This window comes from Phaethon aethereus (assembly GCF_964289735.1).
Source record: "Phaethon aethereus genome assembly, chromosome: 25".
Classification (NCBI taxonomy): Eukaryota; Metazoa; Chordata; class Aves; order Phaethontiformes; family Phaethontidae; genus Phaethon; species Phaethon aethereus.
Window position 1 is genome coordinate 1,712,675 of NC_138601.1, and position 12,718 is coordinate 1,725,392.

General features: G+C 48.7%; 1 protein-coding gene across 1 annotated transcript in view; it reads left to right on the plus strand.

Annotated features, from left to right (window-relative positions):
* WNT3 (Wnt family member 3) overlaps positions 1–12,718 on the plus strand; it is a gene marked incomplete at its 3' end in the record, with an annotated part of 54,565 nt that overhangs the window by 26,631 nt on the left and 15,216 nt on the right. The gene's annotated exons all lie outside the window — the stretch shown is intronic.

Here is a 12,718-nt window from a genome sequence, read left to right on the forward strand (position 1 = left end):
TAGACTCTTCTGGTAGCAATCCCTGCGAGGCACTTATCCCTCCCAGGGCCCACAGACTTCACCATCTCTGCCAGGCAGACCAAGTAGCACTCAAATGGCAGCACTGAAGTTCAGCCTCACTCAGGTTAATTGCAGCACCTTGAGTGTTTCAGAGCTGGGTGTTCATTTTCCACAGTCCTGCCTGAAGAAGGATGCGTCTCACAGATGAGGGTTGCCATCTCCTGCCCATCAGAGGGCACAAGACATGAACAAGTCCCTGCAAATTGGCTTGCATGTGAATTTGCTGTGTCTGACCAGCAACAGCTCTCATGTATGTGTAAACCCGAGGTTGTTTCCTACCTGTCAAAATGCAGTCTACTAGTTTGCCGTGGCAGCAAACTCAGGGGACAGGCAGGCAGCGTTGAAATGCTGACCCAAAGCATGATCACATTGTAAATACTTCAGAGTTATTCGTCAGCTTGTGTCTGTATAGCTATTGAGGTACAGGGGTTTGCAGCCTTCACCATTCCTCCAGGAGCTGTGCTCGCCCATCATCCTCCTCCTCAGTCCCAGGTTGTGTCCTGTCCTCCTCATGCAGCCTCTGCCAGCATACTCCTGCATCACTGCCAGAGATAGCCATCACGCCACCGAGGGGATGGGTGCTTCCCCTCCTGCCCCAAAATCAGAGCTTGTTATGCCAAGTCACAGCAGTGCTGGTGGGAAGGGACCCTTACGGGTTTGCAGTCGAACCTCCCCTGGAGCAGAGCCGTCCCCAGCACCATCCCAGGACAGCACGGACTTTGTCCAGCTGAACCCCACAAAATCCCATGGATTGAGATGCCCCCACTTTGCTGGGCACTTGGAAAGGGAACTTTTCTAATACCCAACCTGAACTTCCAAGCCCCGCTTCTAGTTGTTGCCCCTTAGTATATCATCTGGTAACCCTAGGAAGAGTTTGGCCCCATCAGATTTGCAACTGCCCCACAAGTAGTTGTAGGTTGTTGTTAGACTCTCCTCAGCCTCCTTTCCTGCATACTCAGCCAGCCCAGCTCCCTTCATCTCTCCTCACACACCACAATTTCTCAACCACTGACCATCATGGTCACATCGCTTGGACACTGTCCGCTTTCTATACATTCCTGTTCACTAGAGGACTTAAACTGGATGCAGAGTTCCTAATCTGGTGTCACCAACAGCAAGAAGAGCAAACAATAGCTTCCCTTGACGTGCTGACCCCACACTGACACAGTCCAGTAAGTGGTTTGCCTTGTTGAAGTTGACAGCATCCACTGATTTGGGTTCAAATTAGGCATGTTCAGCCATTTCACTGTTAGGAACTATGAGTGAACCTTGTACTAGGAAACAAATGGCAAAAAAAAATTTGCATTATTTAATCAAGAGTTTAAAAAACATTTTAGTGGTGCAAGGTTAGGGCTCTGTGGAGCAGGGAAGATCTTGTTGGTGATGTACTGGAGAAGCTACACTGAGCAATACTCAGCGCAGCCAGGTGGTGGGTAGCACAGTCTTATTGGGCAGGGTCACATTAGCATGGAAACCTGATGGTTTGAGAGACCTGTGGATCAGAAATGGTTTTGGGATCAGAAACAGCAGTAAATGTGGAGGTTTTAACCCTGGAAGACCTGAATCATCTTTGCCAGAGTGATGAAGACACCCTTTGCAGCTGGACACCTTCATCTTCTTTTCTGCACTTGCTCTTCTCCTTCTTAAACCCAAAACTCACCGAATCTTTGAGCAAGGGCTCAATCACCCTGTGCACTTGCTCTGATTGACTGCAGGCCATTGCCTCCCCCGTACACATCAGAGCGGGGCTCCTGGGGTGCTGTGCATCAGGGAGGTCAGTGAACTCCCTCTACGCCTGTTTCATCATCTTCAGAGGGCTTCCTGCAGCACTTGTTGTTCAGGCCAGACCCAGAGGGACTGGTTTGTCATATCCAGGAGCCACAAAGGCCAGTGCTCACCAAGGGTCAAGTCCCAGGTTTGGAGGTGATCTGGATGGAGATTATGGAGCAGCAGTAAGTCAGTTCTTCCTACCAAAGATGGCTCCTTAGCCTGAGAGAGGGAACATGAGTGTGAACAAGAGTCCTAACCTCATAGGTGGAGCAGACCAGTGGGGAAAACACCTGATTCCCAAAGCCTCCATGCTTGGAAGCAACTTTAAAAGGAGATGGTCCAGATTTACTGCCCCACCATTGCAACATTGCCTTCAGGCACCAAAGTTTCCATATCCTTGGCAGAGGTGGGATTCAGCCGAGCATCAGTCATGTGCCATGCACTCATGCCATCCCAAATGTGTTCAATGGAAGAGGACCTTGTTGCTACTCAACACATGTGGGCTCAGCCTGGTACTGGTGTGAGCACCCTGTGACTGCCTGTGAGGAACAGTCCAGCAGACAGAATTTCGGGATAAGCATTCTCCTACCATGTCAGTAGCATCAGACATTATCCTCAAAATTTAGGCATTTGAGATGGTAAATACGATGCAGATTGTTTGGTAGGTCAGTGGGAGATTGAAGAAAACACATTAGATGTTGAAAAAACTGACCACACCATCCATGTGTAACTCCTACTTTCAGCTAAGAAACCATCTCATGATAGAAGCCCTGAGTAAATGTTTGGGTTTTCAGTGATGCATCTCTCCTGCACTCCAGTATGTCCGTAAGCTTCATTAAACCTGCAGAATCTGGATGCACATTATAAAGGGAATGAGGGAAACCTCATCCCACTGATAACAGTGACTTTTTGTTAGAGTGGAGGAAGAAGATAAAACACAAAGAGGATGCCCTCTTTAGGAGGGATGCTCTGTTGTTATCAGGCATTGTTTGGCAATTTTTTAAATGGTTGAAATCATGGAGTGAGAAATACATAAAACAATGGCTAATATTCCCATTAGTGTAAACACTCACCCGCACCAAGCAGGGCAAGCTAGCTCCTTCCAGCACTCACCTTAATGCTCCCTTGAGCTCCCTTGAGCTTCATCCTGGCTTTTTCCTTCTCTGGCTTTTCCTTTTTGCCACGTCACTGCACCCATTAACCTTCCCATTCATGTCACCTGGGATTAAATGCTCAGAGTTTAAAGTAATCCAGCCTCTGCCAGTCTAAGGGCAGCTTCTTCTTGCCTTCTCTGCCATCCACCCACTCCCTGGCACTTTGTTTGTTTTCCTGCTGCAGCGTTTCTGCCAGACTCACCACCCTGTCTCAACGCTCATGGGGCAAGGCTTGCTGAGCCCTTAGGAAAGAGGTTGAGGGCCCCCTGAGATGGGGGGGGGAACCTTTGAGGAAATTGGCCTCTCCTGCACCCAGGAGGCTGGGATGGCCAGCCCTGGCATTGGCATCAGTAACTGAGCCACGGAGCTGAGATCGCCTGTTCAACATTGAGTGGTCCAGACCTGTCCAATGCAGGGCCTTTGGGAGGACCTCACTCCTTCCTTTTTCCAACAGATTTGAGGAGGAAACAATTTAGTGAGGACTTTGCAGATGGCCACACAACCACTGCCAGCAGCTGCAAATCCACCAGCTCAGGCGGTGGACTCCCCAAACTTTGCATGTCGACAGTCAAGCCTGGTATTCAGCTCCCTTCAGCCAGGCAGAACCCCATGTTTGGTCAGAGGAATTGCACGCTCCATCTCCCTTCAGAGGCTGCTGCCTCCCCAGTCCTGTTCTTTTCTTGTCTAATTGAACTGCCAGTCTCAGGTGACCTTGAGGCCATTTTTGTGGCACAAGTGTTGCTTACAACCACTCTTTCCCATCCATTATGTGCTGCTTCACTTCCAAGAAGTGGTAGTAGCTCCCAGGACCCCAGACTGAAGAGTTTGTTTGTCCTCCTCTGCCTCTATCAGCAGATACCAGGGGCTTGAGCTGGTGTCCTGCAGCCCAGGCTTTCCCAACTTTAGTTTCCCGTTGAACGTAACATCACTGGTGCCTCTCTGTGATTTGACAGTTCTTCATACTTAGCAGGACCTGATCCCTTCACCTCTTGCAGAATATATTTTATTATTTTGACACCACTTCCAGACAGCACAGTTGATAAGGAGGATGCAAGCCCAGGAGTGTGTTCAGAGTGTACCCACAGCTGCAAACTTCAGCACCAACTTGCTCACATGCTGCATGCAGGATTACAGAAAGCAGCAATTTGTAATTGGGTTTGTAATGCTTTCTTTAGTGAAATAGTTGTACTTTGCCCCACATTGAGAGGCACCTAAATAAGAGTGCCCATCGCCAGGTGCTATTTGGCGGTGCACGATCATCTGTAAGAACGGCTTTATTGAGCTTTGCTGCCTCCTTACCTGCAGTTGAGTGATAGGTCATAGGGAAATGAGATTATCACTCCAGAATAACCTGACCATTTGGTACCCAGCCAACATGAAAGAAATCTTTGTTTACAAATAACAATTTCCCCTGTGCGCAGATAAGGGGTTTTTCATTTTACTTAATGTAGATTTAGCCTGGGATGTGTTTCAGTAGCTACTTCAGCATCGGTGTTGATTGGGGGCTAAAATAAAACAACACTAGCCCCTCCCTCTAATTTATCAGACCCTAAGCAGCCTCCTCTTCAGCATTTCTTTGTAGCATTCATTTTTTAGCGATACCTGAGAAATCATTCTGATATCTCAAAATAAAAGCACATGCATTAATGGCACCTCACCCCTCAGCTGGCATTGTAGGCAGGGACATGCTGTCTAACCCTCATATGCTGACGGGAGGATCACATCATTAAGTGCTTTCTCCCTGTCTTCTTCTGGAAATAATCATCTCTGTGAATGGAGCAAGCTGCCAAATTTCTAACCAGCTGGTGCTATGTGCCCCTGAACAACATGGGCTGATCACCTGTGGTCTTTGCAAGTTCATAGAATCATAGAATCGTTTAGGTTGGAAAAGACCTCTAAGATCATCAAGTCCAACTGTTAACCTAACACTGCTGAGTCCACCACTAAACCACGTCCCTAAGCGCCACGTCTACACGTGACTCCACCACCTCCCAGGGCAGCCTGTTCCAGTGCTTAACACCCCTTTCGGTGAAGAAATTTTTCCTAATATCCAATATAAACAGCCCCTGGCGCAACTTGAGGCTGTTTGCTCTTGTCCTATTGCTTATCACTTGGGAGAACAGACTGACACCCACCTCACCACAACCCCCTTTCAGGCAGTTGCAGAGAGCGATGAGGGCTCCCCTCAGCCTCCTCTTCTCCAGACTGAACAACCCCAGTTCCCTCAGCCCCTCCTCATTAGACCTGTGCTCCAGACCCCTCCCCAGCTTCATTGCCCTTCTCTGGACACGCTCCAGCACCTCAACGTCCTTCTTGCAGTGAGGGGCCCAACACTGAACACAGGATTTGAGGTGCGGCCTCACCAGTGCCGACTCCAGGGGCACGATCCCTGCCCAGCTCCTGCTGGCCACACTAGTGCTGATACAGACCAGGATGCTGTTGGCCTTCTTGCCCACCTGGGCACACACTGGCTCATATTGAGCCGGCTGTCGACCAGCAACCCCAGGTCCTTTTCCGCTGGGCAGCTCTCCAGCCACTCCTCCCCAAGCCTGTAGCGTTGCATGGGGTTGTTGTGACCCAAGTGCAGGACGTGGCACTTGGCCTTATTAAACCTCATACAGTTGACCTTGGCCCATCGATCCAGCCTATCCAGATCCCTCTGCAGAGCCTTCCTGTCCTTGAGCAGGTCAACACTCCCACCCAACTCGGTGTCATCTGCACACTTACTGAGGGAGCACTCAATCCCCTCATCCAAATCATCAATAAAGACATTAAACAAGACTGGCCCCAAAACTGAGCCCTGGACCCAGCTCTAAGCCTTGTTGAACCTCATACAGTTGGCCTCAGCCCATCAATCCAGCCTGTTCAGACCTCTCTGCAGAGCCTTCCTACCCTCAAGCAGATCAACGTTCCCATCCGACTTCATGTCATCTGCAAACTTACTGAGGGAGCACTCGATCCCCTTGTCCAGATCATTGATAAAGATATTAAACAGAACCTCCTGTGGGGCACTGCCCCACTGTGGTGAACATCTCTGTCCTGCAGTGCTTGGAGGAAGCATTAAGCCTCCTAGAAGAGGCTGCTGGAAGAGGGCTCTGCAGCTGTAGGTAGGAGACAAATAATAGAGGAGGCACTGCTGGGTTGCATGGACAATAAATTAAAATTACCCAGGACCTAGAGGGCTATAAATACCCGGCACCCATTTGAGACAGCTCTTAGAGGGATGCTTAGCCTACTCCTAAGCAGCCACAGGTTTGGGAGCAATTCCTAAGTGAACTTTTGTCTTCGTGAAAGTTTTAGAAAGGTTTGTAGCCCTCAGGTGTGACTAAACTAAGGGAGAATCTCAACTGGACAGAATCAGGCCTTGTGGGCTGCTAAATTTTGTGCAGATCATGCAATTCATACACACAGTTTAATGAGGTAATTTCCAAACACACCAACTGGAAAGAAAGCTCTCTGGTTCAAGAGGTCACATCACACTGGTATGTAAAGTCTACAGAGACTTTCCAGGGCAGTAATACAGCAAAACCCTACATCCACGCTCAGGTCCACAGGACTCCGCCTTGGCTGGGGGATCAGTTTCTAATGCTTAGGGCAGTTGAGCCTCTTTTTTTTTTTTAATGAAGTTTCTGTCTGTTTTTTAGAGCCCACCAATGATTGCAAAGTTTGGTGGAGAGTCTGTAGTAACAGCAATATCTCATACCGGGGACACGAGTGCCTACTCTACAGAAAAGCTCAAAACTCAAGACACGTTCAGTAGAGATTAAATAGTGGGTGATTTATGAGCAAAGGCATGGGATTCATTAAAGCTATCCAGTTCCCTAGTAAACTGCAATGTTCCTTATTTGAATTCTGTCATCTTTTTGTCTGATCTCCATATTCAGTCAAGACCTGGCATTTCTCAAGTTCATATGTGCATATATATTGCATGCTTTGACTTGCAAAAATTTCCCCCTTGCTGCTCTTGATCTTCAGACAAACCCAAGAATTTGTGTTTTACCCTGTTCACAAAGGGCTGCAGTCAGCAAATTACAAGAATTAAAAGATATTAGTATTATACCAGATATAATACCCCCTCAAAGGTCAGACAACAGAACAGAGTTCGCACCTGGAGGCACTGGTTTGCATATAAAAAGACACTTCTGACAAAGCTGAAGTGATATTCATGATCTCTGAGCTTAAAATGCATATGTCTGCCACTTGGTAAAAACACCTACAGCATTGCATCAGGCTGAGCTAGACAGTTCTATATGTACCATAACAGAACAAACAGGGTCTGGCTCTCCAGCTGGAAGGTTTGTATTCATCATGCACCTCTGCTTGCAGGGATTTTGCACAGCCCTTTACTCACCTGAAAAGCAAGTGTGTGATGATGCCTCTGCTAGGAAGGGGAAAAGGGCAAAATCTGTGGGAGCTGGGAAGGGCTCATACAGCACTAAGTACAGAGAAACAGCCAGCATGAAAACTCCTGGCTCCCAATGTGCATTTCAATGTATCACCCCTGGGCCACTCACCACTGTAAAACAGTGGGATGCCAGCCCGTACAATTGTCCATTTTAAGCAGAACATGGCCCAGAACTGGAAAATGCCAAATGTGTCTAAAAATAGCACAATGAAAAAACCTGCCAGGCAGAGAAAGGTTTTCTCCAAGACAGCGGGTGGCAAATGAGACCTGAACTGTGATCTAGTTTTCTCCTGCTGATTCATAGTTTTCCTAGTGCGTTATAAGAATTGCGGGGATCAATACGGGCCACTGAGAAGTCATTAGAGGGCACAAGCAGGACGGACGTTTGCCTCGTGACATGATGCTGCGGTGACCTGAGCTGCTGTGGGAGGAAATTTCGTGGTTTAAAAGACCCTCATTTCTACCAGGTCCTTGGAACCCTGAGGGAGTGTCGCTAGCCATGGCTCTCAAAGCATTGAGCCACTTAGTTGTTGAGTAGTTGTTATTTAATTGACGCTGAGACAAAGGGAGAAGGTGACGTCGTGGCTCCCCAGCATTCACGCGGCAGAGCCCTGAAGGGAGCTGGCTCTTTGCACAGGTCTGCTCTGGCTCTGGGGCAGGAAATCTGAGTCTGCGAGCACGTGGTACTTCCTAACCTACATGTCCCATAGGCACAGCAGGTGCTGTGACCTCCCTTCATCACTGGAGTCATCACCACCAGCATCTTCTCTGCCATGCTTACAGACAGGTATTTCTGCATAGGTATCCAGATAAGCTGGGAGCTCCAGGGATGAAAATAGATTATATTTTCACTTTCTAGCATTTCTAAGAATTCTATCAAGGGAAATGTGGGGTACAGGATCCCTATAGCATGTCTGCGTTTATGTGGGAGACCCCTCGGGAGAGACAAGAAAGAGTTGCAATGTGGGGAGTCTCCATCTCCGTGGCACAAGATACACCCTTGGAGACATACAGCGTTACATCCCAGAGCTTCCTGCCCAGCTGGCCACAGGACTGGTGGTGTCCTTGATACAGTGGGAAAAAAGAAAAATTGCTATTCAGATTCATCTGCTTTCAGCTGCTGAGTTTAGAGCTATAAAACACGCCCTTAGCAGCACAGCCCAGAAATTTTCTCCCTGCATTTCAAGTAAAAAGCTGCAACACTGACCTCAGGCAGTCACAGCAAGCACAGATGCTTGCACAGATGCAAGCACAGAGCACCCTGGAGCTCGTCGGAGGTTGGAATACGCTCCTCACAGAAATGTCAGTATTTTCCAGGGCTGAGACTGGAAAAACCCAGGTTCCTGTCCATCCAGCTGGGCTCCCAGGATTCATTAAAGATGGTAACAGGTTTATGGGGTTGCAGAAGAAAGAGAAAAGGGTGAGCATGCCAGATTGTTTCCCAAGGTCCCCTCCCAGCACTTCACTTTCCTCTTTTTTTCACCATGAAATTGGAATTTAAACACATGTGAGCAAACCCTTTGTGTCAGCCCTCACCTTGCCCTGCACACACAGAGCAGTGGATGGAGCAGCCAAGCAGGGCATCACCCCAGCGAAGCTTTCAATCCCCCCGCTCCACAGGAGCAGCGGCTCACCAAGGCTTGTCTCTGGCTGGTAAAACCCAGCTCGGATGAGCAGCCCATGGTGCACTGTGCAGTCCAGTTCTGAGTGCTCTGAGCGATGCAGCTTCCAGTCTCCTTCAGGGAGGAAAGAAGAAATGTCCTAGAAGCTTTTGCTCTCACTGTCAGGAAACCTTTCTTAGTGTTCATCCTAAAAACTCCTTTTCATATGTTTTGGCACAGTTCTAATCTGGCCAAATCCTGTTCCTTCCAAATACTACTAGGTCTAATTTCTCTTGATATCCTGCGTCTTTCTGACCAGTGGCTCAAGCAGAAGAAGAGGAGTTTGCTGGCCATCTCTGTAGGAAGGATGAAGTTGAGAGGGTGGGTACAGTATCCTCCATGCTGAGGCAATGCATAGACATGAATCACTTCATCAAGGATGCAAGGATGCACCCACCAGCTATGTGCAGAAAGAGGATCTGCACAAGACCATTCACTTCCAGGGCTTCAAAAGCTCATCCCAGACCAATGGGAACCATGGAGAGTCAACTCGAGACTGCTGGATCCACAGCTCTGCTATGTCTAGCACTATGGGAACAAAAGGAGTCACTGGCCTGACAGACAGTGTCGGGACTCCTGGGAGATTTAACGGATTAAGCAGGGAAAGAGAAAAGGGATTTCCCATGTGTTTGCCATAGGCACTCATGCTCCTTGTGTTGTGCACTGCACTCACACGCACACACACAAAAGCCTACCTTTATGTGCACATCTGTCCACTCACACTTGTACACCCAGCAATGAAAGGGAGTCTCCCAGACAAGCAGAGCTGTCTGGCTTTTACAGCTTCTGCCCCTGAGTGTGCAAGTTGATGCTGGGAAAATGCATCTGTCACCTTCTGCGGGTAAAGCTGGGGTCAGTGGAGCAGGGGTACAAAATGGCTATTTCCCTTTGACGGGATGGGAGCTAGAGAAACATAGGCTCAGGCAGCATTGAAAGAAAGACACGAGAGTCTGGGGTCTGTCACTCCTGCAGCTGTCAGCCTTGGAGTTGTGTCTTGTGCTTTAAGAATTGTCCATGTCCTCTGTCTATCCCAAATTCACCCTGTGATACTTCCTCTCCTAACGTATTTGCTTCGTCCCCATGAGCTCATGTGACTTCGGTGTCAGAGCCACACAGAGCCAAGATGTGCCCCTAGGATCTCAGATCTGGATTTCAAATAGGTTTTGTTTCATCTTCACATCTCAGCCACTACATAGAGGATCTGGGACCTCCATGGGACCCAGGAGGTCAGAGCAGAGCTGCAGCACCTTAGCCACAGTGCCCTGATCAGCATGCCTTCCCAAGACTTCTGGGGAGATGGGGATGATGGGCCAAGAGGAATGAGATTCCTGTCTAAGAAGGATCAGCAGTGGGGAAATCACAAGTTCATTGACATGAGAATAAAAATGAAAATTACGTGAAGACTGGAGAGAAGGTGCTCTCAGTAATCATCAACAAGGAAAATTAAGAGCAGACACTTAGGAATGACGGAGATCTTGCCATAAGAGGAAGAAAAGGAAAAGGTGGGAAAGCTTGGAACAGGTCATCAAAAGCAGATGGATTCCTGTATGTGGGTAAGCAAATTCACCAGCCGGGTGTGTGACCACGTGCAACCAACAGCAGCCTCCACCCTCCTCAGGGGCCTCTCTCACACAACAGATCGCAATTCCAACATCAAAACAGATGGACCAAGACTGACTGCACATCTCTGATTGGGCCTTCCAGGCAAGAAAGTCTGTCATGAGGTGGCTCGGGGGTTTAAAGAAGCACTTTGACCAAGTCTGTGGTTGAATGGGAGCAAGGATCCTCCCAGGAGTTCGCCAGAGCTTCATGGGAAGGTGCAGATCTTACTCCCTCAAGGCCACGGCTGCTTTCTGGGGGCTCCCTGAGGGATCAAACTGCTCATCCAGAGAAAAAAATTGGGACAGGTTTTACAGTGGTGAGCTATGGCACAATTAACCTGCATGGATGACATGGTGTGGAGCTCACGGCCAGCACAACAGGACAACCTTCCACCACCACTGCTGCAAGAAACTGCTGCTGCAGGCACATCCTTGTAAACTCTGGCACTGAATATGAACTTCGCTTCCACCAGTGTGTAAACCCAGGCAGGAGAAAGCATCTCACAGTGTCCCACTACCCTCAGACTGGGGGTCTGTCTGCAAGAGTGAGTGTCTGATGAAACACAACATGCTCTCCTGTCTGTTCCTTGCGTTGCTGGCCTTTCTGGATGGAGAAAGAAGTTAAGGTTGTTCACAAATGTTGCTTGGAGCTGACCGGTCTTCCCAGCAGTGCTGAGCTCCACCCCATCAGATTGCACTTGCTGTGAGCTGGAAGTGCACAGCAGCTGAGGGAACACTCCTAGTGCACAGCCCGTTGCGCTGCGTTGCCTCTCAGCCATGTCTGGTTGCCCCTCTTTTGTAAAAGTCTCTCGTCCAAGGATGTAGGAGATCGAGTCAAAATACTGCACGCAGTGCTACCATCCTGAAGTCTCGGGCAGCTGCCCTGCTGCGGGGTAGATGGGCAGAGGTGCAGGAGAAACAGGGCTGAGAGAGTTCAGCAGGGAGCTGTGGCAGAAGACAGCACTGGGGCAGGGATTAGAAGCACGTTCTTCCCAGCCAGGGTGGGAGTCAGATCTCCTCATTCAGTGTCTTCAGCAGTGATGTGTCTCCTGAGCAGGTTCCCTGGGATCCCCTTTACATCCTAAAATTATTATTGTGCAATTAATTCAAGCAGTCTGAGACTCCAGGCTGGATAAACAGTTCAGGACAAGGATGGTCAACCACAGGTCTCATAAGGTGGTGGCATGTCTGTCCTTGGAGGTTTTCAAAATGTGGAAGGACGAGGCCCTGAGAAACCTAATCTAACTTGGAAACTGGCCCTGCTCTGAGTAGGAGATTGGACTAAAGACCTCCTGAGGTCTCTCCCAACCTGAATTAACTAAGGACTACAAAATGATTGATTGCTCACACACAATCTTTGGATGTGGGCAGGTGGGTTAGGGAGAAACACAACAAAACTGGGAGAAGTGGTGATACCCCAGATGATTGAGCTGCCATTTGAAGGGGCTTCTAAAGGCTGCACAAGGGACCTGGGGAGAAATAACCTGGGGAGGAACAATCCCATGCACCTGTAAAGGCTGGGGGCCAACCAGCTACAAAGAAGCATACAGAAAAAGACCTGGGGGTGCTGGTGGGCAAAAATGTGAACATGAACCAGCAATTGCCATTGCAGCATTTCCAGCAGGTAGAGAGAGGAGATCCTTCCCTTTTACTCAGCACCGGTGAGACCTCATCTTGAGTCCTGTGTCATCTGTGGACTCCCTGGTACAAAAGAAATATCGACGTACTAAGTCAAAGCTCTTTAATATTTGCCTATGCTCGTATCTGGACTGTGAGGTTTCTGCACTGGGAGCAATTGAGTTCTGCTCTGTTACAGAACCAGTTGCCCATTTACAGATTTGACCACATGTTCTGGAGGGACACTGCAGGATGGTCTGAATCCTAAGCAAGGCAGAAGCTGTAGGACTATCCTTGTTTATGTGTAACAGCAGGTATCTCAGGGTTTATTTGGGCAAATATGTCTTTACCCTTCAGCGACAATTTCTGGCCAAATAAACAGTTTGACCCACATAATTTCATGCTGGGCAAATTACAGGTCTTTGGACCAGTAGGAGAAGGTGCTCTCAA